Source organism: Culex pipiens, chromosome 2, assembly GCF_016801865.2.
Source record: "Culex pipiens pallens isolate TS chromosome 2, TS_CPP_V2, whole genome shotgun sequence".
In the NCBI taxonomy this organism is placed as follows: Eukaryota; Metazoa; Arthropoda; class Insecta; order Diptera; family Culicidae; genus Culex; species Culex pipiens.
In genome coordinates, this window is record NC_068938.1 from 82,804,227 (window position 1) to 82,820,593 (window position 16,367).

At 31.6% G+C, this 16,367-nt stretch overlaps 1 long non-coding RNA gene across 1 annotated transcript in view; it reads left to right on the plus strand.

Moving 5' to 3' along the window:
- The window catches only part of LOC120427904 (uncharacterized), a 60,807-nt gene that overhangs the window by 12,655 nt on the left and 31,785 nt on the right, over window positions 1-16,367 (plus strand). The gene's annotated exons all lie outside the window — the stretch shown is intronic.

Here is a 16,367-nt window from a genome sequence, read left to right on the forward strand (position 1 = left end):
TTTTCAAAAACTGAACGAGCCTTTCCATTTTATTTTTTTTTTCAAGAAAGCGACAAATTTCAACATTCCCTCGCGCGGTGCTTTGGAGTGTATTCGTTTCATTAGGGCTTGACACTTTGCGCGCCTAATTAAATTAGCAATGAAGAATGATAACCTCTTCCTTCGTAGCAAAAAAGTGGTCCGTTGGATAAATAATTGCGCGAGGTGGTGGTAAAAAAAAAGTAAATCTTTCCCAGTTCCTGAGGGGAACACCCTTGAAGAGTATCGGGGCCGGCATTTACAAAGCGGATTCAGTGGCAGTTTCATTCTCAACTTAATGTTAACATGTTAAGGTTAATGTTAACATTCCATAGGTCGCCTCCCTAAGGTGTCGTGATAAGGTCCAGTTTGTGACGATACACTACCTTCCCTTTACTAAGCAATCGATTCCAGAAGGGAAAAGATCACCAGTTGTGTTGGTCCGAGCCGGGATTTGAACCCCGATCTACCGCTTACGAGGCGGAAGCGTTACCACTGGGCTACGTGGCTCGGACGCGAGGTGGTGGCCACCACCCGAAGTTTTGAGAAGGACCCGAATCCAACGACGACGCCTGGAGTCCGTCACCGAGTTTGAGATAATTGGGTAATTGTGTGCGAGCGATTAATTATCATTTTATTCGCGGCTCAGGGTTGCTGTTGTTTTTAGATTGATGATTTTTTGAAGATGTATTTAAATTTGATATTGAATGGCTGCTGATTTTGTTCTATTAAAATTAAATTTAGTTGATTTTTCGATTTTCTTGATGAAACTATTCCTGAATTTGAAATTCGTGTTTTATAAACTGCGGTTACAATTATTACTATAAAATCATACAAAAAATATAGTACAACAAATCCGTTGAAAAACTACTTTTTTTAATCAATCTCGAATGACGAAGCGGCATACTTTTCATCGCCAAAAATAACAGTTTTGAAAAGTATGTTTCAACAACCAATTGAGGGGTGAAAAGTTCAACAGTAATACTTTTCGATACTATTTTGAAGTTTGAAACATATCTTGACGGCAAATAATATTGAAGCGGGAAAACAAATGTTCAACAGAAAAAAATATGTTGGAACTGCAAAATATACTCTTTGCAAAACTTGATTTTTTTTCAGCACTCGTCGTAATTTTCTGTGGATAGATGTACGACTCGAACTGAAAGAAAATATATTTTAATATTATATATTTTAAAAACTAATGATTGCAAAACAACTGGGCATGCACTTTAAAACGGATTTTTTCATTGAAATGTTGAAACCATAGCTTGTTATTTCCAATTTTTATATTTTTTTTAAAATCCATTTCTAAACAATTATTGCTTTAAATTAGGGTACTATTAAGAGTAAGCAAAATAAAAAAAAACTATATCAATCAAATGTTGAATCAAACCATAATTAATTTGATAAATTGCAACGTTCCTAATTTACATCTACTCCATAAAAAATGTGTTTCAAACAATATTTTTAACTGTGAAAGTCTGTACTGTCCATCTATATTGGTGTTTTCATTTTATAAATGGTTTTTTAAACGCTATTTATTTATTTTTCGAAAAAAATAATAATTTCAAAAATCAGGTGTTTTGAAGTTAAATTTCACTTTCTTGAAATCCTATAACTATATCAAAGATACCGACTTGATTAGAAAACCGTTCTTAAGATATATAATTTTCGAATATTTCGAAAGAATAAATTGAAGTAATGTTACATCGAAAAAGTAATAATATGCATTATTCAAAATTGAATCGATTTGAATCGGTTAGAATTTTCAAGCATTATAATTTGTATTCGGCATATATCAGCATTAATTTGGCTTATTAAGGAAAATTGTTAAAATTTTAGTTTACAGATCTGCAAAATGCTTTGCGACTAAAATATTTTCTATTAAATTTTATTTATTTAAAACAAATACTTAGTATTATATTTACGTATATTTATGACTATAAACTTGAAAGAAATATTATATTTAAAAAATAACTTTTTATCAAAAGCAAATCAGCAAATCAAGACAAAAGTAACGAAAACAGCTGTTTAAGCTATTTTTTTCAAAATAATGTTCTGATTGTTTTGATTGATTACAATAAAACAATTACCGTAAACTGGGGTCAATCGGGACACATGGGGCGAATTGGGATAGCAGTTTTAACCATGTTGGAGCACAGTATTTTGATTTTTCTGGTTGGTTTCGGTTAGAACAGACTCAGGCCAACAAAATGTGTACATCCATTTCCAAATTTAAAAGCTTTTAGTGCTCTAAAAACTGCTGTCTCTATTCAGACTGTAGTCCCGATTCACCCTAGATTACGGTAGTACACCGATTTCCAAATTTATCCCCAGTTGGTGGTAGTGACATAAAGATAATTTTTAATATATGTTTTAAATCAAAAATCAAACCATCCACATTAACGACCCCCGGGTCTTTTGTGGTCTCTATTGCAAGTTTCTGCTCGAACCTAGGAGTCCGAAGGCTTGAATGGGGAGAGCACCCAAACCTCTTTCTACTCCAAGGAACCTTCCACCCCAGTGTTTGAACTGACGACCTTTGGATTGCGAGTCCAACCGCCGCCAGCGATTCCACCGGAGTAGGCTTGGTTTGGTGTGTTGTTTGTACTTATGGCATGGAGACTACTCCTACACCTGGAATGACTTAACGGCCTAACAACCAAGGCCGGGACCGACATTTTACTTCCTCATCCGATGGAAGGTTGCAGCAGATGGGAATCGAACCCAGAATCATCCGCTTACAAAGCGGACAGCGTAACCATTCGGCCACGCACTGCCACCTGTTTTAAATATAAAACATAAAATATAAAACATAAAAATTATCCAGAGTATTACATTGTCTGGTATAATTTTATTTCTTGTTTTTTAGACAGTTTCAATGAAATATAATGAAATAAATAAAAGTAATTTATTAAAAAAAATATTCATTTAAATTCCAAAGCAGCAAAGAACATTTTTTTATGTTTTTAAAACTATCCTAAGATCGCTGTCCTTGTTCAGATTGAAGTGTAGCTTATCACCAATTAACAGTTTTGAGCTAATTCTATGATTTAAGCTAGAAAAACGTAAGAAATATAATGAAAACATGGAATTTATTACTGCTTACAAAAAATCCTGGGATCTCGGGAATTCCCGGGATTCTTAAAATATTTTTCCCGTTTCTCGGGAAATTCAAAACCCGGGAAAATTGGACACCATACTGATATTCCTATAGATTTCTAGATTAAATTTTAAAAAGGTCCTATCTGGAAGGAAGCCCATGAGTCAAAGGTTGTTTTTGATGCTTTATCCAGCATTTTGCTGCAATTTTTTTCAGTTTAAATTTCTAAATGTCATCAATTTTTTTCCTAGGGGACCATCCATAAACCACGTAGACACTTTTTTCAAATATCAGACCCAACCCCTCCCCTCCTCGTGGACATTTTCCATACAAATCTAATCTTTTTTGATTGAAACGTGTACACTCGCTGCCGCCCCCCCTCCTATGGTGTCCATGTGGTTTATGGATGGTCCCTGAATTACATCCATTATAAGCTTTCTGACGATATTTATGAATCCTTCAAACTTTTGCAACAATTTGCGTCACTTCCTGTTGACAGTCTTCATGTTTGGCTTATCCGCTAGTTATATATGTCCAAACAACCCCTCACATTTCAGGTAGATTGGTGAGGTCGATACGAGATCGGTATGCCCTCTTGGACACACTCCTAAATACTGAAAATGGCTTCAAATTTTGACTAAAGTGACTATAAATGCTATTGCAAACCGCCTCCATGACTAAACGGTTGCGGCTTCTGTCTTACAAGCGGAATATTCAGGGATCAAAAATTGAGAATTGAACACAGAATATGAACAAAAATCTTTTGGAATCAAAAGAGATTCGAAATTGCACCATTGGATTGGTGGTTTCGGACGCTAACTAGTCGGCCGTCAGAAGGTTTCACTCTAGAAGTAAGTTGATCCGTAATACCCGGTACTGAGATAAGCTGTTCCAGCTTAATCTACAGCTGATACACATTATACTTTACCATAATTTCGCTGGTTAATGGATTAGAAGCACACACAATCAAAATATACTCTCCAACTAACGAATTGCTCTAACTTTAAAACTTCCTACATTCCCTGTCCCCGCACATTGCAGAAAACGATTCCCAAGACACAAGCAACTGCAGCAGAAAAGCCGCACAAGATTTAATTATAAACGGGACAAACAAGTCATGTGCTAGCTGTCTCCGGAGTCTTGAGCCGTCGTCCTCAAGCTCGGTCGAAATTCGATTTCAAATCGTAAAACAATTTCTCCCGCTCTAGCCGTGTCCGTGCCCTGGGACGTGACTGGATTTTTATCGCGGCCAGCTTCCCGCAGTTGAGCTATTTTTGCCCCTCCGACGACAACGTCGACACACGGAAAAAGTGGATCAAGTTCATGCGGCGGCGGCGGCCAACTTTGCGCGACCAAGTCCCGCGAGCTCATTATCAGAAATGGTCCTTAAGTGAAAGTACAACTTCGACGTAGACGATGATATCTGTTTAGAATAGCCAATTTCCAGGAGGGAAAACAAAGTTTGAAGTTTTTTTTTATCGTTTTGTGTGTTTATTTTTCGTTTTAGTCCTGCAAATTTGCTTTTGTCGGAATGAGCATTAATTTCGTCCGTGCCTCTTATCGGTTTCTTTGAATCGGCAATCTTGTTTGCTTACACTCGTAATCTGTGAGAGTGAGGAAACATAACAACATTATGACATCCGAGAACCTTATGGTGGCCGTTGTGTTGCCTCAACACTCTAGAATGTTGTTCTTTGCATATTTTAAGAAGGTTCAAATTAATATGTTTGAGTAGGATTTCAAAAACAACAAAATTGCTCAAATTTGATTACGAAGAAACGTTTTTCACTACTGATCACTGATGACAACGGCCAACGGCCTTGCCACCGTGGCCAATGCTGCGAAATTCCGCCGGATCATGGCGGCGTGCAATTTAATTTTCTTTGGCTTCCCGGTCCAGATTAGACTTGTGTGGCTACCGCTCTGAAGGAGTTCGAAACCGAAACCAACCGGCTAACCAACCTTAAGCTCCCGTCATCCGTCATCACGCAGGACAGAACGCAAAAGTCCCAGACGAGTCTGGATCTGTGGAGAGGTGTTGATGAGATGGGAAGATTCGGGCTCAATTATGCGTTGCCTCAGAACGCGTTGATGCGGTCACATTTGTATGATTTCTGAGACGAAAAATTAGTTTCGGACTTGAAATGTTCTTTCAACGATTCGTTTTTGGCGACTCAGACCTGGTGACGGCCGGTGTCTAATTGGCTGTTGCCCCCACGGGGTTCAGCGATCTCTGGTTTAAAAACGTTCTTGATGAACGTTCAAAATCTGAAACCTTCTGTAACTTTTCAACATGATCTCCAATCAATTTGCGACCTTCGACCAACTTGTTCTCCAGATCACCAGCAAGTTTTATCGGATGAGCTATTTCACGTTGAACTTCATGACCCAGGAGAGCCCATTAACTTTTCACAACCCACTATCCGAGGTCCCACAAGCCCATAAATCCCGTTGAACGTTCAAGATTGTCCCGGTAAGACCCCCGGTAATCGTGATGTTTCTCACCTACATAAAACCCTCAAGATACGCTGTAAAGTTTCATCATCAGCCGCTAGAACAAAAGTTAAGCTCGGTAGCTCGGGATTATCTCATCCAAAAAGGTGCAACACTGTAACTAAACAGTCACACGAAAACGGTGGCAGCGAGCCAAACTTTTAGTGGCTCGTAAAAACCCCTTTTTCCCGCTAAACCTTGTAGGTACCTTGTTGGTTGAGATCTGGAGGCACGGTGGGTGAAAGTCGCGTTTCAAGGTAAAAACAAAATTTTTAATATGCATTTTAAAAATAATTAACAATTAACAATTAACAATTAACAATAAACAATAAACAATAAACAATAAACAATAAACAATAAACAATAAACAATAAACAATAAACAATAAACAATAAACAATAAACAATAAACAATAAACAATAAACAATAAACAATAAACAATAAACAATAAACAATAAACAATAAACAATAAACAATTAACAATTAACAATTAACAATTAACAATTAACAATTAACAATTAACAATTAACAATTAACAATTAACAATTAACAATTAACAATTAACAATTAACAATTAACAATTAACAATTAACAATTAACAATTAACAATTAACAATTAACAATTAACAATTAACAATTAACAATTAACAATTAACAATTAACAATTAACAATTAACAATTAACAATTAACAATTAACAATTAACAATTAACAATTAACAATTAACAATTAACAATTAACAATTAACAATTAAAAATTAACAATTAACAATTAACACTTAACAATTAACAATTAACAATTAACAATTAACAATTAACAATTAACAATTAACAATTAACAATTAACAATTAACAATTAACAATTAACAATTAACAATTAACAATTAACAATTAACAATTAACAATTAACAATTAACAATTAACAATTAACAATTAACAATTAACAATTAACAATTAACAGTTAACAATTAACAATTAACAATTAACAATTAACAATTAACAATTAACAATTAACAATTAACAATTAACAATTAACAATTAACAATTAACAATTAACAATTAACAATTAACAATTAACAATTAACAATAAACAATAAACAATTAACAATTAACAATTAACAATTAACAATTAACAATTAACAATAAACAATAAACAATTAACAATTAACAATTAACAATTAACAATTAACAATTAACAATTAACAATTAACAATTAACAATTAACAATTAACAATTAACAATTAACAATTAACAATTAACAATTAACAATTAACAATTAACAATTAACAATTAACAATTAACAATTAACAATTAACAATTAACAATTAACAATTAACAATTAACAATTAACAATTAACAATTAACAATTAACAATTAACAATTAACAATTAACAATTAACAATTAACAATTAACAATTAACAATTAACAATTAACAATTAACAATTAAAAATTAACAATTAACAATTAACAATTAACAATTAACAATTAACAATTAACAATTAACAATTAACAATTAACAATTAACAATTAACAATTAACAATTAACAATTAACAATTAACAATTAACAATTAACAATTAACAATTAACAATTAACAATTAACAATTAACATTAACAATTAACAATTAACAATTAACAATTAACAATTAACAATTAACAATTAACAATTAACAATTAACAATTAACAATTAACAATTAACAATTAACAATTAACAATTAACAATTAACAATTAACAATTAACAATTAACAATTAACAATTAACAATTAACAATTAACAATTAACAATTAACAATTAACAATTAACAATTAACAATTAACAATTAACAATTAACAATTAACAATTAACAATTAACAATTAACAATTAACAATTAACAATTAACAATTAACAATTAACAATTAACAATTAACAATTAACAATTAACAATTAACAATTAACAATTAACAATTAACAATTAACAATTAACAATTAACAATTAACAATTAACAATTAACAATTAACAATTAACAATTAACAATTAACAATTAACAATTAACAATTAACAATTAACAATTAACAATTAACAATTAACAATTAACAATTAACAATTAACAATTAACAATTAACAATTAACAATTAACAATTAACAATTAACAATTAACAATTAACAATTAACAATTAACAATTAACAATTAACAATTAACAATTAACAATTAACAATTAACAATTAACAATTAACAATTAACAATTAACAATTAACAATTAACAATTAACAATTAACAATTAACAATTAACAATTAACAATTAACAATTAACAATTAACAATTAACAATTAACAATTAACAATTAACAATTAACAATTAACAATTAACAATTAACAATTAACAATTAACAATTAACAATTAACAATTAACAATTAACAATTAACAATTAACAATTAACAATTAACAATTAACAATTAACAATTAACAATTAACAATTAACAATTAACAATTAACAATTAACAATTAACAATTAACAATTAACATTAACAATTAACAATTAACAATTAACAATTAACAATTAACAATTAACAATTAACAATTAACAATTAACAATTAACAATTAACAATTAACAATTAACAATTAACAATTAACAATTAACAATTAACAATTAACAATTAACAATTAACAATTAACAATTAACAATTAACAATTAACAATTAACAATTAACAATTAACAATTAACAATTAACAATTAACAATTAACAATTAACAATTAACAATTAACAATTAACAATTAACAATTAACAATTAACAATTAACAATTAACAATTAACAATTAACAATTAACAATTAACAATTAACAATTAACAATTAACAATTAACAATTAACAATTAACAATTAACAATTAACAATTAACAATTAACAATTAACAATTAACAATTAACAATTAACAATTAACAATTAACAATTAACAATTAACAATTAACAATTAACAATTAACAATTAACAATTAACAATTAACAATTAACAATTAACAATTAACAATTAACAATTAACAATTAACAATTAACAATTAACAATTAACAATTAACAATTAACAATTAACAATTAACAATTAACAATTAACAATTAACAATTAACAATTAACAATTAACAATTAACAATTAACAATTAACAATTAACAATTAACAATTAACAATTAACAATTAACAATTAACAATTAACAATTAACAATTAACAATTAACAATTAACAATTAACAATTAACAATTAACAATTAACAATTAACAATTAACAATTAACAATTAACAATTAACAATTAACAATTAACAATTAACAATTAACAATTAACAATTAACAATTAACAATTAACAATTAACAATTAACAATTAACAATTAACAATTAACAATTAACAATTAACAATTAACAATTAAATTCAAAAACTCTTTCTCACTGTCCTTCACCAAAGATCTAATCGACGCTCCAAACTCGAGCTCTTAAAAACTAGCCGGCTCGTCGTCACATGAGAATGGGAACACCTTCATCGCACCTCACATTTCAACCAACGTTACCTTTTTGTTTACCGTTTCGTGTCTCTTTCTCTTGCACGGGCTGTCATTGAAGGCTATCTTTTGCAGCAACAACAACATAAAAAAAGAAGCAAAACATAAACAACAACATACCCACCCCAAACGGTCCGTTGTGCAAAAGGTTACCTTTTGAGGGCAAAATAGCGAGAAACCCCCTTTCGAAACTGGAAGGGTGACAATAATAATCTTTGTAACATTTTGAATTGAATTTATGTTTTTTTTTCTGGTTAGTTAGTAAAAAAAGGGATTTTATTCGATTTGTTAACCACCCTTCAGTTGGATATTAGGTCAAAGTTCCTTACAGTTGGACATTAGGTCAAAGTACCTTACAGTTGGAAATTAGGTCAAAGTTCCTTACAGTTGGAAATTAGGTCAAAGTGCCTTTCAGTTGGACATTTAGTTGAAGAACCATACAGTTGGACAAATGGTCCAAGTATCATACAGTTGGACATTAAGTCAAAGTACCCTACAGTTGGACAAAAGGTCAAAGTACCCTACAGTTGGACATTAGGTCAAAGTGTCTTACAGTTGGACACAAGGGCAAAGTACCTTACATTTGGACATTAGGTCAAAGTTCCTTACAGTTGGACATTAGGTCAAACAGTCTTTCAGTTGGACACTAGGTCAAAGTGTCTTACAGTTGGATATTAGATTAAAGTACTTTACAGTTGGGCATCAGATCAGTTGGACATTAGGTCATAGTGTCTTACAGTTGGATAAAAGTACATTAGGTCAAAGTTCCTTACAGTTGGACATTAAATCAAATTGCCTTACAGTTGGACATTAGGTCAAAGTACCTTATAAATTGACATCCGGAGTGTCTTAGTATTGGCCATTTAATGAATATACTCATGTGTTGGAGATAAGGTTGGCCTAGTGTTCAACATTCCAGTTGAATTGGGCATAAATGTTGAATAACCTAGAATTGGACATAAGAGTAATGTAACCTAAATTTGAACATTTGCATCTTAACAAATGGAGTAGGTTGAGGTCACTCAAAGAGTTCACCCTGGTAACTGAATCTTTCAATCCAAATTTATTCATTACACCACCACGATCGCAAGGGTTCGCCATTGCAGGCATCGAAGTACCCCCTCGAGCATGTAACCTAGAGCTGCGGAGACCTCTCTCCGTCTGTTCACAAACTCAGCTCGGCACGAACTACGATAGAGATCAATCCGTGTGATGTCAGCGAGCTGTAGTGAGTGGCCGCTACAAACAAGCTCGACAATCTCCGTCGTAAAAATAAAAACAAACCCCCTTCCCGGGTTTCCGCTCCTACCACGCAAGAAAGCTTCGGATGCCAAATAAGGCAAAACTTGCATGCAGGCAGGGCCTACGGAGACATTGAGGTCACCGAAGCTGGGTCAACTTTATTAGATTTGCTGAACCCCGATGAGTGTTGGTAAACAACGGAATTGAGATTTTTGTAAATTTTATAGAAAAAATATTAGAAGGATCTGGCAACCCTGTCGGAATTTTTTAGTACAAAATTGAAATTTTTCAACTTCTTAACATCAAAACTTTGACGTTATATCCTTCGTTGAAAAGCTATTTGAATTATTTTCACGATAAAGTATGCGAACTTGGCAGCACTGTCATTGACTTAAGGGGGCACAGCAACCAAGGAAGTTGTTGTCTTCTTATTCCAAAATTGACATACTTACGGACCCAATCCTGATTGTAAAAATAGGCATATTTTGTTGTTAATCGCTTAGTAGACAGTACTTTTAGGGATGAATGAAAAATTGTATCCATAGATCCCGTAGTTTCGAAAATACTGGTACAAAAGTTCTGGTTGATGTGCACCGTTAACCTGTTTTTTCTTCTTTTTAATTATTTTAGAATTGAAATTTTAGGTATACATGTCATCCGGAGTTATAATTGAATTGGTATTCGAATTACCTTTTCAATGACTTGTAACGTTGGATGATTTGGCAACCCTGCCATGGTATATTTTGCGTGTTTTAATGTGACTTTTCACCAAAATGATCAAAACAAAAACAGTGTTGCCAATTTGTTACCTACTACTCAAAAGATCATCGACCACCTCTTCAAGATCATGTCAGCGCGTCACACACTCACTCGAGGGGCCATCCAGAAAACACGAAATGAGATCATGACGCAAGCTCAGCTGTTGATCGTTTAGTGCGCGAGGTCACCACGCCGCAGTCATGTTTTTCAAAAGGTCGTAACCGGCGGCAGTGATTGGCAACATGATGACCGTGCGAAAGTCCAGCGATCCAAAATGTGAACGCAAAAAAACAACAGTAAATTGGTTACGTTTTGTTTTGGTTTTTTTTCGAGGGCCTTTTATTCATGGCGGCGATGAGGTCATGAAGAGATGTCACGTCGGCGTGGTGAAGGGAAAAGTTTGGGAAAATAGTTGGATTTTTTTATACCGTCCGGGACATGCTGGGAAATGGTTGGCTAGTTCTGAGCCGCGTCGTGGGGAAATGGACTTTTGCTAGTAGTTTCATTTGGCTAATTTGCGTCGTAAATGTGACATGCAAACTAATGAGATTCTGTAGACAGAGGCGAAAAAATAACGTTCTGGAGAGGAGACAACACTTGTTGTGGCAAATTTTGTTCACACCATTCAAGACGCTTTGGTCGTGGGAATAGAGATAGGAAGTGCTCTAAATTAGCTGTACTAATGAAGAAAAAGTTGTGGTCAAACGCAAATGAATGAAATTTGGTGAATTCAATAATTTTGTGGTGAGTTTTTATTATTCAAATTGACCGTTAATTTGTTGGTGATGTAGTTGGTCTGTACCATCTCAACTACTTGAATTTTAAAGTTCGAGGAATTTTTGCAGATTTTTATGAAAAAATCTTTTGGCAGCACTGTAAATATTACCTTTCCATCAACTGAGGGATTCATCATCAAAAGATTCTTTTAAATCCCACAAAATTAACACATTTTCAAAGCAGAAGATAAGCTGTATTGATTTTTCGACTGTCACTGTCGCTCTCACACACACACTCATCCTCTCCTCCAACAAAAGCCCCGTTTCGTGCCGTAAGCAAGAGTCACGTTTTTATGGCGTTGAACCATTTACAGCTTTTGTTGTTACCATTATAGCCCCACGTGTGCGAGTGTGTGTTCGTGTGTGATCATTCCCATTACAATTCGGCTCGTTCTTTTTTTTTCAAACATACTCTCAATGTCACACACTTTTTTAAGCTTCATTCAGTTAAGCCACTGCTGACACATTACCATCCGTGTGCCGCTGTCGGAATATTGGTTTGGAGAGTGCGAGCATGTGTGCGAGGATGAAAAACTTTTTTCAACAGTATAGCGGCAATAGTACTTTCCATTATCATAATGCTACCCAGGGGCTGAATTGTGAACTGCTGCGATGCCGAAGTTTGAGTGTGAGTGTGCGTACTATTCGCGGTTTAACCTTTTTTCATGGTGCGAAATTTGATGATGATGGCCAGGTTTTTTTTTGGGGGGGGTTTGGCAAACTTAGATCATGCCAATGTAATTAGAGTTGAATTACAAAGGGACCATCCATAAACCACGTGAAAACTTTTTTAAATCTCATCTCATCTCGAAACTCCCGGGAAATTTTGAACTTATGAATATAGAAGAAAAATTATATAAATTAGTCAGACAATTATTTGGAAAATTCGAAATTTTTTAGAACATTGGATGTTCAATGTTCGATGTACAAGTTCGAATAAACCAATTCTTCTCTAATCTTTTTATTAGGAAAATTTAAATTTTAAATTCCAATAATTATAATTGAGAGAAGCCAAAAAATAATGTGAACCCCAAAATGACCTTGAAGCAGTTATACCCCAGAAATGAAATCTAAAGTTTTTTAAATATTATTTTTATTTATTATTTCTATGTGGGTTAAGCGTTTTCAAAATAAGTTCAATTTCCATATCCTTTCTCGAGCAATCCTCAAAGTCTGTTTTTTTTAATTCTCTAAGTTAATTTCGCTGTATCAAGGTAATTTCTTTTTTTGATGTCAATAAGTCATTTTGTGTTTCACGTCAACCTCAATATTAAATTATGTTTTGGAAAAAAAAAACTCTGGAAATCTTTGTAAAGTTAATGTTCGCCAATGGTGAACATTCGGGTTTTCCTGATAACTGTATATATTTCTTCAATAAATATTTTCAGTTGAACTTTAGAAGCAAAAAAAACAAGTTTAAATTTTGGTTTGAGTCGTTATTTATCATATTGCAAAAATTCTTATATTGTTCGTAAAAAATTTAAACTGAAATTTTGAGTTTCAAAAAGCTCAACAAACAATCTTATATTTGCAGATTCATTCCTCTATTGGGCTATTATCAAGATTGGACCTAAGTAACTGAATTTTGCTAAACTCCACAAATAATAAATAATAAGGAATCTATTTGGGTAAGCATCATTCCTCTTACTCTTAGTAATGAGCAAGAATACATTCAATTTTCACTTTTTTTGTACGTTAAAAATTCGTGATTTAAACCTATTAAAAGGTGGGTAGAAAATAGGTTCATTAAAGGTCGGATACTAGAAGCAAAAGTCCAAAAATAGGGGCAAATTGTTTTAAAAAAATCACAAAAGAATTAATAAATGAATTGTTTGAAACCATCTAACATTCAATAGAAATAGAAGTGCAATCAATTTAAAAAAAAAAAATTCTAAAAATACATTAAACTCAAAATAGATGCTGAAAAGTACCTTTCAGTACTGTTATTTTTAGAGATGAAAGGTAGGTCGTCTCGTTATTTGAAAATGACAGATAAAGATGGTGTTTCACATCAGAATTGCTAAATTACAATTACGTTGTTGGTAATTTTGAGAATGTCTAAAAATATTTTTAATTTTTGTAAAATTTACTGCAAAAAAAAATTTAAATAACAGGTCATAGTTTTAGCATTCGCATGGAAAAAGTATTTAAAAATGCTTTTTACACTAGTTCAGTTGTTTTGCAATCATTAATTTTCAAAAAATGAAAGATTTGACGAAAACAAAAAATTTAGCAAAAAAAAACTAAAACATCGAAATTTTTCAAAAATTCAAAAAAAATTAAATCAACCCAAACATGCTTAAAAATGATTCTAAACGCAGGGGAATGTATTTTAAATTGATTTCAGCTGATTGTACTTAAATTTCCATTAAAATTTTGAAGTTTTTTTAAAAAAATATTTTTTTTGCTTCCTGATTTTTCGGGTCAACAAAAGAAGACAAAAACTTTATATAAAATTTGTACCATTTGATAAAAAATGATAAAAAAATAAAAAAAATATAACTCTATTAACAAGATTGAAAGTCCTTTTCGATTGAAACATTGATTTTGATTTTAATTTCATGAATGATATTTTACCAGATTTTCGATATTTGAACAAAATAAAAAGCCAAAAAAGAGGGACAGAACTATTACCACACTTAGATGGATTTCCATTCGTAAAACTGACAAATTTGAAAATATTTGTTGATTTCGTAACTTTTTCTTGATAGTTGGAATCGTATTTTTTATGTGAAAATAAATGTTACTAATTCATGAAAATTTAGAACGAATTTGCAAACAATTGGTTTGAAATCGCGAGAAACTTCGACGATTTTGGAAACAATTCGACGTTTCAAAATTTTGCAAGAGATTTTGCAGATCTGCTCACAGAAATTCTGTCCGTGTACACGGTGTATTTTTCCGAGAACATTAAGGATAAAAAATTCGGCAAGTTTGATATTTGGCACCATGAAAGATGGGCTCTTTCCCGACATTTTGCGGGGTCCGGCGAAATTTTTCGTCGGGGGTCTTTTTTCGATTTTATTGGATTTTTCTTCAGAAAAGTCCATAGAAATTTATGGGTTTTTGGAGAAAGTCAGTTTTTATTTTACGAAATTGGGTATATCTCTGCTTATATTGAAGAGCAGTTCTCTAGGATTTCGGTCATTCGATTTTTTTTGTATTTTTTAATCCGACTGAAACTTTTTTGGTGCCTTCGGTATGCCCAAAGAAGCCATTTTGCACCATTAGTTTGTCCATATAATTTTCCATACAAATTTGGCAGCTGTCCATACAAAAATGATGTATGAAAATTCAAAAATCTGTATCTTTTGAAGGAATTTTTTGATCGATTTGGTGTCTTCGGCAAAGTTGTAGGTATGGATACGGACTACACTGGAAAAAAATAATACACGGTAAAAAAAAATTGTTGATTTTTTTATTTAACTTTTTATCACGAAAACTCGATTTACAAAAAAACACTATTTTTAATTTTTTTTATTTTTTTATATGTTTTAGAGGACATAAAATGTCAACTTTTCAGAAATTTCCAGGTTGTGCAAAAAATCATTGACCAAGTTATGAATTTTTTAATCAATACTGATTTTTTCAAAAAATCGAAATTTTGGTCGCAAAAATTTTTCAACTTAATTTTTCGATGTAAAATCAAATTTGCAATCAAAAAGTACTTTAGTGAAATTTTGATAAAGTGCACCGTTTTCAAGTTAAATCCATATTTAAGTGACTTTTTTGAAAATAGTCGCAGTTTTTCATTTTTTTAAATTAGTGCACATGTTTGCCCACTTTTGAAAAAAATATTTTTGAAAAGCTGAGAAAATTCTCTATATTTTGCTTCTTCGGACTTTGTTGATACGACCTTTAGTTGCTGAGATATTGCAATGCAAAGGTTTAAAAACAGGAAAATTGATGTTTTCTAAGTCTCACCCAAACAGCCCACCATTTTTCAATGTCGATATCTCAGCAACTAATGGTCCGATTTTCAATGTTAAAATATGAAACATTTGTGAAATTTTTCGGAAACAATACTTTCAAAAATTTGAAATCAAGACTAACATTTCAAAAAGGCCAAACATTCAATATTACGCCCTTTTAAAATGTTAGTCTTGATTTGAAAATTTTGAAAATATTGTTTTCGAAAAGATCGGAAAATTTCACAAATGTTTCATATTTTAACATTGAAAATCGGACCATTAGTTGCTGAGATATTGACATTGAAAAATGGTGGACTGTTTGTGTGAGACTTAGAAAACATCAATTTTCCTGTTTTTAAACCTTTGCATTGCAATATCTCAGCAACTAAAGGTCGTATCAACAAAGTCCAAAGAAGCAAAATATAGAGAATTTTCTCAGCTTTTCAAAAAATTTCTTTTCAAAAGTGAGCAAACATGTGCACTAATTTAAAAAAATGAAAAACTGCGACTATTTTCAAAAAAGTCACTTTTATATGGAT